Below are 16,908 nucleotides of genomic sequence, written 5' to 3'. Positions count from 1 at the left end.
GTAAGAATCCGGAGGAAGCCATGGACTTCTTGAGTTATGTGGCTGAAGTATCAAGGGGATGGGATGAACTCAACAAAGGAGAAGTGGGGAAGACGAAGTCTTAACCAAATACCTTTAATATTAAGGCTGGGATGTATACCTTGAATGAAGATATTGACATAAAAGGAAAAGTTGCAACTATGACAAGAAGATTGGAGGAGCTAGAACTGAAAAAGTTACATGAAGTGCAAGCTGTTACTGAGACACCAGTGCAAGTCAAGCCATGTCCTATTTGTCAATCGTATAAGCACTTGGTAGAGGAGTGCCCTACAATTCCAGTTGCTAGGGAAATGTTTGGAGATCAAGCAAATGTCATTGGACAATTCAAGCCCAACAACAATGCTTCATACGGTAATACTTACAACCCAAATTGGAGGAACCATCCAAATTTCTCCTAGAAGTCAAGAGCACCTCAGTATACACAACCAGCTCAAGCATCTCAACAAGCTTCAAATCTTGAGTAAGCAATAGTGAATCTAAGCAAGGTCATGGAAGATTTTGTTGGAGATCAGAAATCCATCAATGCTCAACTCAGTCAAAGAATTGACAGTGTAGAGAATACATTGAATAAGGATGGATGGAATGCAAAATGATTTATCTCAAAAGATAGATAATCTCCAATACTCAATCTCAAGGCTCACTAACCTTAATATAGTGCAAGAGAAGGGGAGATTTCCTTCTCAACCTCACCAAAACCCCAAGGGTATCCATGAAGTGGAAACTCATGAAGGAGAGTCTTCACAAGTGAGAGATGTCAAAGCCTTGATTACTCTAAGGAGTGGTAAAAAGGTTGAGCTGCCAACACCCAAGCCACATGTTGAGAAAGAGGAAGAAGAAGAAGAGACAGAGAAGAGGGAGAAAATCAAGGGAAAAAAGAAAGATAGTAGTGAAGGGAAAGAGGACCATGATTCAATAGTGAATTCAACTTAGGAGAAAGTACTTATCAAGGGAGATGTGATGAAGAAACACACACCTCCACCTTTTCCTCAAGCTTTGCATGGGAAAAAGGGAATCAGAAATGCATAAGAAATTCTTGAAGTATTGAGACAGGTGAAGGTCAACATCCCATTGCTAGATATGATTAAACAAGTACCAACTTATGCAAAATTCCTAAAGGACTTGTGTACTATCAAAAGAGGGTTGAATGTGAATAAGAAAGCCTTCTTGACTGAGCAAGTAAGTGCTATCATACAGTGCAAGTCTCCTTTGAAGCACAAAGATCCAGGTTGCCTTACCATTTCAGTCATGATCGGAGGAACTATAATGGAGAAAGCTTTGTTAGACTTGGGAGCAAGTGTGAATTTGCTACCATACTCTGTCTACAAGCAATTGGGACTTGGTGAATTGAAGTCAACATCAATCACTCTATCTCTAGCAGATAGATCAGTGAAAATTCCAAGAGGGATAATTGAAGATGTTTTAGTTCAAGTTGATAATTTCTACTATCCAGTAGACTTTGTTGTTCTTGACACAGGCCCAATTGTCAAGGAAACTAATCATGTTCCTATCATCCTTGGAATGCCATTCCTAGCTACATCAAATGCAATCATAAATTGTAGGAATTGACTCATGCAACTCACGTTTGGCAACATGACATTGGAGCTTAATATCTTCTATATGTCCAAAAAGCCAATCACTCTGGAAGAAGAAGAAGGTCCATAAGAGGTGTACATCATTGACACTCTAGTGGAGGAGCATTGTAATCAAAAAATGCAAGAGAAGTTAAATGAAAGTCTTGGGGATCTTGAAGAAGGGTTGCCTGGACCTTCAGATTTGCTTGCTGCTCTACAAGGTTGGAGGAGGAGAGAAGAAATTCTACCTTTGTTTAATAAAGAGGAGGCATAAGAAGTTGCTAAAGAGGAGACCCCAAAGCTCAATCTAAAGCCCCTACCCACGGAGTTGAAATATACATACCTAGAAGAGAATAAAAAGTGCCATGTTGTTATATCTTCATCTCTCACTACGCCTGAGGAGGTCTGTCTACTTGAAGTTCTCAAGAAATGTAAGAAAGCAATAGGATGGCAAATATATGACTTGAAAGGCATCAGTCCTTTGGTCTATACACATCATATATACATGGAGGAAGAAGCTAAACCAATTTGTCAACCTCAAAGAAGATTGAATCCTCATATGCAAGAGGTGGTGCGAGTTGAGGTGCTGAAGCTACTTCAAGCAGGTATTATCTACCCCATATTAGATAGCCTATGGGTGAGTCCTACTCAAGTGGTACCAAAGAAGTCAGGGATCACGGTGGTGCAAAATGAAAAGGGAGAAGAAGTTGCTACACGCCTCACTTCAGGTTGGAGGGTGTGTATTGATTATAGAAAATTAAATGTTGTGACAAGGAAGGATCATTTCCCATTGCCATTTATTGATCAAGTGTTGGAGAGAGTCTTGGGTCATCCTTTCTATTGTTTCTTGGATGGCTACTCCGGGTATTTTCAAATAGAAATAGATGTTGAAGATCAGGAGAAGACCACTTTCACATGTCCATTTGGAACATATGCCTATAGAAGAATGCCTTTTGGTTTATGCAATGCACCTGCAACATTCCAATAATGTATGTTAAGTATCTTCAGTGATATGGTGGAGCGAATTATGGAGGTTTTCATGGATGACATCACCATATATGGAAGTACATTTGAGGAATGCTTAGTTAACTTGGAAGCGATTTTGAACAGATGCATTGAAAAGGACTTGGTGCTCAACTAGGAGAAATGCCATTTTATGGTACAACAAGGAATTGTCCTTGGCCACATCATCTCCGAGAAATGCATTGAAGTTGATAAAGCAAAGGTGGAACTTATTGTCAAATTGCCATCCCTAACAACTAAAAAAGGAGTAAGGCAATTCCTTGGCCATGCAGGGTTCTACAGGAGGTTTATAAAAGATTTTTCTAAGCTTTCAAAGCCTCTTTGTGAACTATTGGCTAAGGATGTTAAATTTGTATGGGATGACAGATGTCAAAGGAGTTTTGAGCAACTGAAGCAATTTTTGATGACCGCTCCAATAGTGAGGGCTCCTAACTGGCAACTACCCTTTGACGTGATGTGTGATGCCAGTGACTTTGTTATAGGAGCTGTTCTTGGCCAAAGAGAAGAAGGAAAGCCCTATGTGATCTACTATGCAAGCAACACATTGAACGAAGCGCAAAGGAACTACACAACCACAGAGAAAGAATTGTTAGCTGTAGTGTTTGCCTTAGACAAGTTTCGTGCTTATCTAGTAGGGTCTTTCATCATGGTTTTCACTGACCATTCAGCCTTGAAGTATTTATTGACAAAGCAAGATGCAAAAGCAAGGTTGATTAAATGGATTTTCTTACTACAAGAGTTCAATCTCCAAATCAAAGATAAGAAAGGAGTGGAGAATGTGATAGCTGACCACCTTTCAAGGTTGGCTATAGCACATAATTCCCATGTTTTACCTATTAATGATGACTTTCCAAAGGAATCACTTATGTTTCTAGAAAATACTCCTTGGTATGCTCATATGGCTAACTATCTAGTTACTGGTGAAGTTCCAAGTGAGAGGAAAGCACAAGATAGGAAGCACTTCTTTGCAAAGATTCATGCCTACTATTGGGAAGAACCTTTTCTTTTCAAGTATTGTGCAGATCAAATAATAAGGAAGTGTGTCCCTGAAGAAGAGCAACAAGGAATCCTCAGTCATTGCCATGAGAGTGCATGTGGAGGCCACTTTGCCTCTCAGAAAACAGCCATGAAGGTGTTGCAATCAGATTTTAGTTGGCCATCACTCTTCAAAGATGCCCACACCATGTGTAGGAGCTGTGATAGATGATTACTACCCAAAAGTGCCATTTTACACCTTTAAGTCATTATGTTTTAAGCACTTTTGTGTAGTAATTCTTCACCTTTATTCCAATTGGCATGTTAAGGACCTAGAAATGACTTCTAATCATATTTGTGGCTAGTTTTAGTGTTTTGACATCTTTTTGGATCATTAAGACAAGCCAACCAAAGAAGAAAAGCAAAGAGAAGCAAGGAGGAAATCTGAGGACAGCAGCTGCAGTGTTCTTTGGCACTTTTGGAGCACTTCCCGAAGTCCATTTTCTACATGCTATATACCGTTTCAAATCTCAAGAAGTCAAGAATCCAACGCTTCAAACCGTGCACGATTTGGAGCTGAAACGAGGAAGTTATGACCTTCGGAAGAAAACTGCTTTAGTTGTGCGAAAATTTCGCACACCCCCCTTCAGGTGTGCGAATGGTGTGCGAATTTCGCACACCCCCTTCAGGTGTGCGAAAATTTCGCACACCCCATGCGTGGTGCGAAATCTCCTCTATTTTTTCCGACTCCACTTTAGATATTTTCTTAAGTATTTTTTTGATGTAATTTCCTTTCTTCTCCTTGTAACAAGCCAATGAAAAGCTTTGCTTTTGTAAAAACTATATAAGGGGTGGAAATCACCTCTTGAAGACATGGAACCCGAGTGTTAAGCTTAACACTTAGCAATATACAGAGCACTCTCATTTTCTATTTTCTCGTTACTATTTTCTCTTTCTTGGAAGCCAAACAACCTCTGAGGATGTTTTCTCAGAGGATGAGAGGCTAAACTCTTGGTTTCTTGGAGTGAAGGAAGCTAGGTGAAAAGTCCAGATGCTAAGGTGGAAAATGCTCGTGCATTAAATTCAGGTAGTTGAAGTTCATAAATGGCTTTTAAATCCAAAGTTTTGCTTTAAATCCCTTAGAATCACTTTGAATGGCCAATACATGGTAAGCTTCAGGTCTTTATGGATGCTTATTGCTAGATCCATATTAGTCCATTAGTTATCATGTACGAGCCATTGGAAAGTGGTTCAAGGTGAAGACCTATATAGTGTCTAAAGCCATTAATGGACCTTAACTACCATTTCTATTGGTTTTTATGGATTAAATCTTCATTGTTAAACCTATACCGGTTCGGGAAATAACTATAGGTTAAATCCCCAATGCGAGGAGAAAAATCCGGAATTTTCCACTTTGCATTCTAAACTTGATCCTAGCAATCCTTAGCTCCGAGAAACTTTCTTTCTTCCATTTTTAATTAGTTTATGTTAATTTAGGTTCAAAAACTTTCAAAACAAATTTTATTTTCTTTTTAAGCTTTAAGTTTTTGATAAAGGAAATCATTAAATTTAATTTCTAATCATGAGTATATCACTGGTAGAATGAAAACCCATCCCAGAGTTCGACCCTAGAGCCACTACACTATAGTAGCTTTGCTACACTAGTATGAGGTCATAGGTTTTATAAATGTTTTTGATTAAATGACCCGACTGGATCAATTTGCGCGAATCAAAATGGCGCCGTTACCGGGGATGGTGCCACAATACAGTGATACAACCTTTTAGAGGCTACTTGTGATTTTCATCACAAGTTTGGTGAATTCCTTTTTCACTAACTTTATTTCCTTTCTTTTAATTTTAGAATTTCTTTTGTTTTCTTTCTAACCTTAACTTTCTTCTAGTTTTCTTTTGTTTTTGTTGTTTTTGTTTTGTTTTCAGGTAAGTAGAGATTTGTGCATGCCCTATTGGATTCGGGACCAAGAGGGAAGATTAGTAAGGATTGAGAATCCTCAAGACACAGAGTTGAATATCTGTGTAAACATCATGGACCCTCCACAAGAGGATCAGAATTCTCAACAAGGTCAAGGGGGTAATCCAAATGCATATCTATCCATGAGGGATAGAATGCACCCACCAAGGATGAGTGCACCCTCATGCATAATACCTCCTCTTGAGCAGCTGATTATAAGGCCCCATATTGTGCCCCTTCTACCAAATTTCCATGGAATGGAGAGTGAGAATCCATATGCCCACATCAAGGAGTTTGAGGAGGTGTGCAATACCTTTAGAGAGGGAGGAGCTTCAATAGACTTGATGAGACTCAAGCTATTCCCTTTCACTTTGAAGGATAAGGCAAAAATATGGCTTAATTCTTTAAGGCCAAGGAGCATAAGGAATTGGGTTGATCTTCAGGCCGAGTTTTTGAAGAAATTTTTCCCCACCCATAGAACCAATGGGTTGAAGAGGCAAATCTCAAACTTTTCTGCAAAAGAAAATAAGAAATTCCATGAATGTTGGGAAAGGTATATGGAGGCCATTAATGCTTGTCCTCATCATGGCTTTGATACATGGCTCTTGGTGAGCTATTTCTATGATGGAATGTCTTCCTCCATGAAGCAAATTCTTGAAACCATGTGTGGGGGAGATTTTATGAGTAAGAATCCGGAAGAAGCCATGGATTTTTTAAGTTATGTATCTGAGGTAACAAGAGGATGGGATGAGCCCAACTCAAAGGAATTGGGAAGGATGAAAGCTCCTGTGAATCCAAATGGTGGAATGTACATGTTAAGTGAGGACATGGACATGAAAGCTAAGGTGGCAACAATAGCAAGGAGGTTGGAAGAACTTGAGTTGAAAAAGATGCATGAAGTCCAAGCCATTTCCGAGACTCAAGCCCATGCCATGCCATGCACCATTTGCCAATCATGTGACCATGTGGTAGATGAGTGCCCAACCATGCCAGCTGTGAGGGAGATGTTAGGTGATCAAGCCAATGTTGTGGGGCAATTTAGGCCTAACAACAATGCACCTTATGGAAACACCTATAATTCAAGCTGGAGAAACCATCCAAAATTTTCTTGGAGACCAAGACCACCTCCATACCAACCACAAGCCCAAACTCAAGCACCTCAACAAACCTCTTCAGTGGAGCAAGCCATGGCAAATTTAAGCAAAGTCATGAGTGACTTTGTGGGTGAACAAAGGGCAATCAACTCCCAATTGCACCAAAAGATTGAGAATGTTGAGAGTTCTCTAAATAAGAGAATGGATGGGATGCAAAATGATCTATATCATAAGATAGATAATATCCAATACTCCATCTCTAGGCTTACCAACCTCAACACAGTGAATGAGAAAGGAAAGTTTTCCTCTCAACCAAGCCAAAATCCAAAGGGTGTTCATGAAGTTGAAACCCAAGAGGGGGATTCTTCAAAGTTGAGGGAGGTCAAAGCCGTGATCACCTTGAGGAGTGGAAAGGAGGTTGATCAACCCTTGCCTAAGGTGAGGCAAGATGAAGAACCTTTGTCAAAGAAAACCTTGGTTAAAAGAGAGCAATAACCAAGAAGAGGAGAGTGGGAAGAAAAGTGCATCCAAATCAAGCATTGAAGAAGAGCTGAGGATAGTGATTAAAGAAGATATGATGAAGAAACATATGCCTCTCTCTTTTCCTCAAGCTTTACATGGAAAGAAGGAAAGCAAGAATTCACCAGAAATTCTTGAAGTCTTGAGACAAGTGAAGGTGAATATACCCTTACTTGATATGATCAAGCAAGTCCCTACATATGCAAAGTTTCTGAAGGACTTGCGCACGGTCAAGAGAGGGTTACATGTGACAAAGAATGCATTCCTCACTGAGCAAGTAAGTGCTATCATTCAGAGTAAGTCTCCAGTCAAGTATAAAGATCCGGGTTGCCCCACCATTGCAGTCAACATTGGAGGGACACTTGTGGAGAAAGCTTTACTAGACTTGGGGGCAAGTGTGAATTTGCTCCCATACTCTGTGTACAAGCAACTGGGACTCGGAGGATTGAAGCCCACAACCATCACTCTCTCCTTAGCTGATAGATCTGTCAAAATCCCAAGGGGGGGTGATAGAGGATGTTCTAGTGCAAGTGGACAAATTCTACTATCCCGTGGATTTTGTTGTGCTTGATACCGATCCCACTGTTATGGAAGCCAATTACGTGCCAATCATCCTTGGGAGACCTTTTCTGGCTACCTCCAATGCCGTCATCAATTGTAGTGATGCGACTCATGGTAGCTTAGCTTTAAAGGCGTATCAACAAAATTTATACCTTAAATACTATTACTAAAGTAGCCAAGCTACTATAGCATAGTGGTTCTAGGATCGTTCACTGGGAAGGGTTTTCGCAAACACAAGTGATATTCAAATTAGGAAAATAGGTGATTTTCTTATGGATGTTAGCTTTAAAAGAAGATGAAAATATTTTAGAGAGATTTAAACTAACTTAAGCTAACATTAAAGACTAAAATGAAAGGGTGTAAAAACAAGTTTCTCAAAGATAGGATAACTATGCTCTGACTCTTATGCAAATTGGAAATCTCAGGATAGGCTCCTCGCGTTGGGGTTGCAACTATGGTGATGCTTGCTTCCCGAACCGGTATGGATTTAGCAAATCAAGTTTTAATCCTTTAAAATGACAAAACAGATGGTAGTGAATTTCATCAATGGTTATTCACCTTAGACTTCCTTTGAATGGCTCGTAAGAGATAACTAATGGTCTAAAGCCAAAAGCTTACCAAATATTGGCAACTCAAAGTCATTCTAGGTGATAAACTCACCTTTCAATGGCCATTGAAATTGGTTCTAATGGATTAATGCAAAACTTGGAATTGAAAACCTCACCTTCCAATAGCTCGTAGGAGATAACTAATGGATAGAAATCCAAAAGCTTATCAAGTATTGGCCGTTGGAAGTTGTCCAAAGGAAATAAAAACCCAACTTTACATTAATGAACCATTAATGAAAAACCGACTACCTTACCTTCCGGGTGCGAGAAATTTCCATGGGATTGCATCCAAGCCATCACATAACATCCATACTTTGAGAAACTTAAAGGGTTTTAGCCTCTCATCCTTGGGGATTTCATCCTCCAAGGATGTTTGGCTACTAAGAAAATGAGAAAGAAAGGAGAAAAGAAGCTTTTGAACAAAAGAGCTCTTATAATTTCTAAGGTTACGGGTTACAACCCTTTTTTGTCTAAGGCTCTTCACCTCTATTTAAAGACAATAACAAGCTAAATTACAAAAGCTAATACAAAAGCAACCTTTTCATTGGTTGATTACAAGGTTACAAAAGGAATTTACATGAGAAAATATCAAGCTAAAAAATATGGGAAGTCGGTGGTGCGTGCGTGGAAAAACAGAGTAAATTCGGCATTTTCGCAATGTGCCTAAATCCTCCTTGCGAAATTTCGCAAGGAGAAATTCACCTTGCGAAATTTTTACAAGATTTGATGCAGTTGTCTTCTGAAGGCCATATCTTCCTCATTTCAGCTCCAAATTGTACACGGTTTGAAGCGTTGGATTCTTGACTTCCTGAGCTTTGAAATGGTATATAGCATGTAGAAAATGGACTTCGGGAAGTGCTCCAAAAGTTCGAAAGAAGACTGCAGCTGCTGTCCTCTGTTTTCCTCTTCACTTTGCTTGTTTTTCCTCTTTGCATTCTCTTTGCTTGTGCTCGTGCTTCCACTTGAAATTCAACCCTGTAAACTTCCAAAATCCTTGCTTTAACTTGTCCAAGTAGCTCCTCCATCATTTGGCATGCTTGAATTGATTCATAAGCTGATAAAAACATGTAAACTTGCCACAAAATGGTTAAAACCAATTACTAAGGACCTTAATGAATTAATTGGGTTAAATGAATATGATTACTACACAAAGGTGCTTATAACCATTAATATTAGGTCTATAAAATAGCACTTTTGGTAGTAATCACACCCCCCAACCGACTCATTGCTAGTCCCTTAGCAATGGAGGAGATAAAACTAAGTAACTATAATAATATACATAAAAGGGATCATGCAAATCACTCCAAAAATGATATGAGTGGCATGATGGACATCCATGGATCAATAAAGATGTGAAACTCAACCTATAATAAGAGTTGTCAAAGCATTCACTTGATCATAGAGTACAAAGAATGGATATTATGCAAGTTTAAGCATCAAAAGAATTTCCACTCTCAAAAGATCCAAATCAAATTCTTCCACTAAAAGCTAAGTGTTAATGTGATTAGCTTCCGAGTATAGTATGGATAACTATCATCTCCCCCCAACCTAAGTCTTTCTTTAAGCTTAGCAAAATTAACCATCTCTTGATAGGCTAGGAACGCACCTCTTATTCACAATTCTTTTCACTTACTAAACTTAACCAATTCACCCATGTAACAAGCAGAGGATCGGTGACTCCCAACCAATAAAGGCTTAGGGCACCAGGCTTTAAAGGCTTTCGCCACCCCTTTGGACCATGCTTAGGTTTCAAGGCAAGCAAAGAAGTTTATTCTATTTTTTTTTTTTCTTTTTCTTTTTTCTTTTTTCAATTTTTTCAAAGACTCATTGGTCTTTATGAGATGTCCCAACACTATTAAAGAGAGGTTAAAGGTGTCAAATTATGATTTCTCAAGCTTAGAGGGTGAGATAGTTTCACATCTTATAACCGAAATCTAATGTATGAAAAAAGTGTGCGAATAGCTTAAGGTGGAAGAGATAAGTTTGCATGCAATGGAAGTTTCAACAATTCATCAACTTTTAGAAGAGCATAATACAAACTCTAAGACTCATGTAATCAAGTTGAAACTCGACTTCTCTCATTTAATTTTGAGAGTTAATCCTTAATATCCATGGAGTTTAAAGCAAAAATTTTAAAAATTTAAAAAAGTAGCTAATTTAACTAAGTATGATAAAAATTTAACTAATACTTACTTCCTCATCTCTCCCCCCAACCGAGATGAACATTGTCCTCAATGTTTGAATCTAAAATAAGGAGGAAGGAAGTGGTACCTCATGTGATGTGGACTTGGAGTTGAGAAGGTTGAACCACCTTTTTCAAAATTCAAAAATTGAATGAGAGAGGAATTTATACTAAATATTTACAAAAATGATGAGTGGGCCCCACTTTGAGCAGCTGAGGACAAGGCTTAAAGGGTCCATGCCATGATGGTATACTCATATAAGTTGCAATGGCATTTGAATGTAGCTTGCAGGGGTGTTAAAATTGGAGATTTTTGACTTTGAAAACAATTTCGCAAGGTGAAATTCACCTTGCGAAATTTTCGCACTGGTTACTCTCCTTGCGAAATTTCGCAAGGAGAAATTCACCTTGCGAAATTTTCGCACTGGTTACTCCCCTTGCGAAAGTGCAATCCCGAGAGGTTGCATTTGGCATCTTGCCAAAATGTGCATTTCGCAATGTGAAATTCACCTTGCGAAATTTTCGCAATGTGAAATTCACCTTGCGAAAATTTTGCAACTTGCTTGTTGAGTTGCGAAATGGGCTTTTAAGGTTGGACTTAGATATATTTCTCCCCTATTTCACCTTTTTCTCCACATTTGTGAGCTTGTGAGCTTTCGTACCTGCATGAACACTTCAAAACTCATCTTAAAAACATATTAAAACTAAATTAAAGCTAAAAATTCAAACTAAAACATGCATAAATTTAAAAAAAAACATAGAATTTAAATGAAGCTGATAGCATGTACCCCAAAAAGAAGATGAACTATTTAGCTCATCTCACTCACACACCCACTTCATGCTGAATTCCCCTGGATCCAACAAAATTGGCATCCTTCCCATTTGGTCCAAGGGAATTCGTTTCTCTTCTCTTCCCTAGAGAAGTGGATGCTTTAAAGGGTTCAGGTAACCCTTTGTCATCTTGAACCTTATGATTTTCAATGGAAGGTTGGTCCATAGAGTTGTCATAGCATCCCCACCAAAGTGTCGATCATCAACACTTTCCTTGATCTTTTTGCATTGGTTCCTTGAAGGTTATGGTGGGGTTGAGGAGGAAGCTTCCTTTTCCCCCTTGCTATGTCGAGATTGGTGAGCTTCTCAATGGAGTCTTTAATTTTTTCTATCCTTAGTGATAGATCATTATAAACCTCCTCCATTCTTACATTTATTGAACTCTCCAAATTATCAATCTTTTCATTAAGATGAGAGTTGATCTTTTGTTGCTCACCTACAAAGTCCTCCATGACTTTGCTTATCTTCAAAATGGCTTGCTCCAATGAAGATGTACTCATTGATGGTTGAAGTTGAGGTTGGGTTGTAAGGTTGGGATGGTTATTCCAACTTGAGGTGTAGGAGCTTTGGTAACCGCGCATTTCTCTCATAGTTGGAATGGTAGGGCACTCCCCTACCGTATGCTCATATGAATCATCTCCATTCAAAGCATACTTACTACCCCATTGGCTTTGTTGAACTTGCCTTTTCCCCAATTCAATCCGATCCCTCATGGATAGGTATGCGAATTTGTCATTCGGTTGATGTTGAGATTGGCTTGTAAGGTTGGGATGGTTTACATACTCAAATGAAGTTGGCATGGCTTGTGGTTGTGCTTCAGTATGCACATTTCTCAATTCAAACTCTTCTATCGTTCTAGCCATAGATGCTAGCTTTGCCTTCATGCTCATGTCTTCATTCAAAGCATTCTTACTACCCCATTGGCTTTGTTGAACCTGCCTTTTCCCTAATTCAATCCGATCCCTCATGGATAAATATGCAACTCTGTCCTTCTCATGATCATAATGAGAGCTTTGATCTTCATGTGGAATTTCCATTTCTAAAAATGATATTCAACTAAGGCTCTTTCCTTCAACTTGTACCAGGGTTCCTCTTGGTCTCGAATCCAACAAGGAATGCACAAATTGAAATTAAAACAAAAATAAAAGAAAAGAGAATAAAAAATTTAACTAAATAAAAACTAAACTAATAAAAAAAAAAAAAAAAATTAGAAGAAAACTCACCAAACTTGTGATGAAGATCACAAGTTACCCTTAATGGTTGCTTCACTGTGCTTGTGGCACCTTCCCCGGCAACGGCGCCATTTGATGCGACTCATGGTAGCTTAGCTTTAAAGGCGTATCAACAAAATTTATACCTTAAATACTATTACTAAAGTAGCCAAGCTACTATAGCATAGTGGTTCTAGGATCGTTCACTGGGAAGGGTTTTCGCAAACACAAGTGATATTCAAATTAGGAAAATAGGTGATTTTCTTATGGATGTTAGCTTTAAAAGAAGATGAAAATATTTTAGAGAGATTTAAACTAACTTAAGCTAACATTAAAGACTAAAATGAAAGGGTGTAAAAACAAGTTTCTCAAAGATAGGATAACTATGCTCTGACTCTTATGCAAATTGGAAATCTCAGGATAGGCTCCTCGCGTTGGGGTTGCAACTATGGTGATGCTTGCTTCCCGAACCGGTATGGATTTAGCAAATCAAGTTTTAATCCTTTAAAATGACAAAACAGATGGTAGTGAATTTCATCAATGGTTATTCACCTTAGACTTCCTTTGAATGGCTCGTAAGAGATAACTAATGGTCTAAAGCCAAAAGCTTACCAAATATTGGCAACTCAAAGTCATTCTAGGTGATAAACTCACCTTTCAATGGCCATTGAAATTGGTTCTAATGGATTAATGCAAAACTTGGAATTGAAAACCTCACCTTCCAATAGCTCGTAGGAGATAACTAATGGATAGAAATCCAAAAGCTTATCAAGTATTGGCCGTTGGAAGTTGTCCAAAGGAAATAAAAACCCAACTTTACATTAATGAACCATTAATGAAAAACCGACTACCTTACCTTCCGGGTGCGAGAAATTTCCATGGGATTGCATCCAAGCCATCACATAACATCCATACTTTGAGAAACTTAAAGGGTTTTAGCCTCTCATCCTTGGGGATTTCATCCTCCAAGGATGTTTGGCTACTAAGAAAATGAGAAAGAAAGGAGAAAAGAAGCTTTTGAACAAAAGAGCTCTTATAATTTCTAAGGTTACGGGTTACAACCCTTTTTTGTCTAAGGCTCTTCACCTCTATTTAAAGACAATAACAAGCTAAATTACAAAAGCTAATACAAAAGCAACCTTTTCATTGGTTGATTACAAGGTTACAAAAGGAATTTACATGAGAAAATATCAAGCTAAAAAATATGGGAAGTCGGTGGTGCGTGCGTGGAAAAACAGAGTAAATTCGGCATTTTCGCAATGTGCCTAAATCCTCCTTGCGAAATTTCGCAAGGAGAAATTCACCTTGCGAAATTTTTACAAGATTTGATGCAGTTGTCTTCTGAAGGCCATATCTTCCTCATTTCAGCTCCAAATTGTACACGGTTTGAAGCGTTGGATTCTTGACTTCCTGAGCTTTGAAATGGTATATAGCATGTAGAAAATGGACTTCGGGAAGTGCTCCAAAAGTTCGAAAGAAGACTGCAGCTGCTGTCCTCTGTTTTCCTCTTCACTTTGCTTGTTTTTCCTCTTTGCATTCTCTTTGCTTGTGCTCGTGCTTCCACTTGAAATTCAACCCTGTAAACTTCCAAAATCCTTGCTTTAACTTGTCCAAGTAGCTCCTCCATCATTTGGCATGCTTGAATTGATTCATAAGCTGATAAAAACATGTAAACTTGCCACAAAATGGTTAAAACCAATTACTAAGGACCTTAATGAATTAATTGGGTTAAATGAATATGATTACTACACAAAGGTGCTTATAACCATTAATATTAGGTCTATAAAATAGCACTTTTTGGTAGTAATCATGTAGAAATGGGGTGATGCAGCTCACATTTGGAAACATGACTTTGGAGTTAAACATATTCCATCTTTGCAAGAGGCATCTTCACCCAGAAGATGATGAAGGATTGGAGGAGGTGTGCCTGATCAACACCTTGGTTGAAGAGCATTGTGACAAGAGTTTAGAAGAGAGCTTGAATGAAAACCTTGAAGTGCTTGAAGAAAAAGAAGGGTTACCTGAACCCTCTGATGTGCTAGCTACCATGTCTCCTTGAAGGAGACGGGAAGAGATCTTACCACTGTTCAATAAGGAGGACTCACAAGGAGCAGCTATGGAGGATCCTCCAAAGCTTGTATTGAAGCCACTTCCTGTTAATTTGAAGTATGCATATTTAGAGGAAGATGAGAAATGTCCAGTGGTGGTCTCTTCAAATCTCACAAGTGATCAAGAGGATAGTCTTTTGGGAGTCCTCAGAAAATGCAAGAAAGCCATTGGAAAGTGGTTCAAGGTGAAGACCTATATAGTGTCTAAAGCCATTAATGGACCTTAACTACCATTTCTATTGGTTTTTATGGATTAAATATTCATTGTTAAACCTATACCGGTTCGGGAAATAACTATAGGTTAAATCCCCAATGCGAGGAGAAAAATCCGGAATTTTCCACTTTGCATTCTAAACTTGATCCTAGCAATCCTTAGCTCCGAGAAACTTTCTTTCTTCCATTTTTAATTAGTTTATGTTAATTTAGGTTCAAAAACTTTCAAAACAAATTTTATTTTCTTTTTAAGCTTTAAGTTTTTGATAAAGGAAATCATTAAATTTAATTTCTAATCATGAGTATATCACTGGTAGAATGAAAACCCATCCCAGAGTTCGACCCTAGAGCCACTACACTATAGTAGCTTTGCTACACTAGTATGAGGTCATAGGTTTTATAAATGTTTTTGATTAAATGACCCGACTGGATCAATTTGCGCGAATCAATAGATGCCAAAGGCTTGGAAAGCTGACACGAAGAAATCAAATGCCTATGAACCCCATTCTAATAGTTGATCTTTTTTATGTTTGGGGCATTAACTTCATGGGACCTTTCCCAATGTCTTTTGGTAACTCTTACATTTTGGTAGGGGTAAACTATGTTTCTAAATGGGTTGAGGCAATCCCATGTAAGCACAATGATCACAGAGTGGTTCTTAAGTTTCTCAAAGAGAACATCTTCTTAAGATTTGGGGTGTCCAAGGCCATAATCAGTGATGGGGGTACTCATTTTTGCAACAAGCCTTTTGAAACCCTTTTAGCCAAGTATGGGGTGAAGCATAAGGTAGCTACACCTTATCACCCTTAGACTTCCGAGCAAGTTGAGTTAGCAAATAGGGAATCAAGAATATATTGATGAAGGTGGTAAAAACGAGTAGAAGAGATTGGTCTGTTAAGCTCCATGATTCACTATGGGCATATAGAACAGCTTACAAGACTATTCTTAGAATGTCTCCTTATCACCTAGTCCATGGCAAAGCATGCCATCTCCCTGTGGAAGTTGAATATAAAGCTTGGTGGGCAATCAAGAAGGTAAACAGGGACTTGACTAGAGCCAGGGCAAAGAGGTGTTTAGACCTTAATGAGATGGAGGAATTAAGAAATGATGCCTACATCAATTCCAAAGTTGCAAAACAGAGGATGAAAAGGCGGCATCAGTTAATCTCCAACAAAGAATTCCGGAAGGGACAAAGAGTCTTACTCTATGACTCTAGGCTCCATATCTTTCCTGGAAAGCTAAAGTCGAGGTGGATAGGCCCTTTCATTATTCACCAAGTACATCTCAATGGAGTGGTGGAACTACTAAATTCCAACAGCACAGACACTTTTAAAGTCAATGGCCATCGTCTCAAACCATTCATGGAGCCATTCAATCAAGACAAGGAGGAAGTCAACCTCCTTGAGCCACAAAAATCCTGACCAAAAAGGGGTTAGATGGACTTGGTCTTGCCAAAGTCCATGTTTTTGTTTTAATTTTGTTAATTTAAAAGCTTTATTAATTGTTTTAATTTTGATCTTAGCTTTGATTTGTGTTATTTTGATATAACTTAGACTTTTTGAATGATCAAAATCAGGAGGAATTTCAAAAGAAGTGGAGGGAAACCATAGGGAACCAAAAAAGTACAAAAAAAAAAGAATTTATTCTCCTGCGAAAATTTCGCAGCCAAAAGAGCCATCCTACGAAAATGGGGTTATACTACGAAAAGAGGGTTCCCTTGTGAAACAATTTCGTAGCCACAAGACCCCCCCTGCGAAACCACTCCCAGGCACACTTGTGCCATTTCGCAGCTGCGAAACCCTCCAAAGAAAAATTTTGGAGCTGCGAAACCACCCCCAGGTACACATGTGCCATTTCGTAACCCCCAAAGCTCATTTTGCAGCTGCGAAATGAGCTGCTAAACCACTTGCGAAATCCCCATTTTGCTGCGAAATCCCCCTTTGTATGCGAAATGGCCCTCCTCCTACGAAAATTCCAACCGTCAATTGAACACCTATTTAAGCA

Source organism: Vitis riparia, chromosome 9 (assembly GCF_004353265.1).
Source record: "Vitis riparia cultivar Riparia Gloire de Montpellier isolate 1030 chromosome 9, EGFV_Vit.rip_1.0, whole genome shotgun sequence".
NCBI lineage: Eukaryota > Viridiplantae > Streptophyta > Magnoliopsida > Vitales > Vitaceae > Vitis > Vitis riparia.
This window is presented reverse-complemented; position numbering follows the sequence as displayed.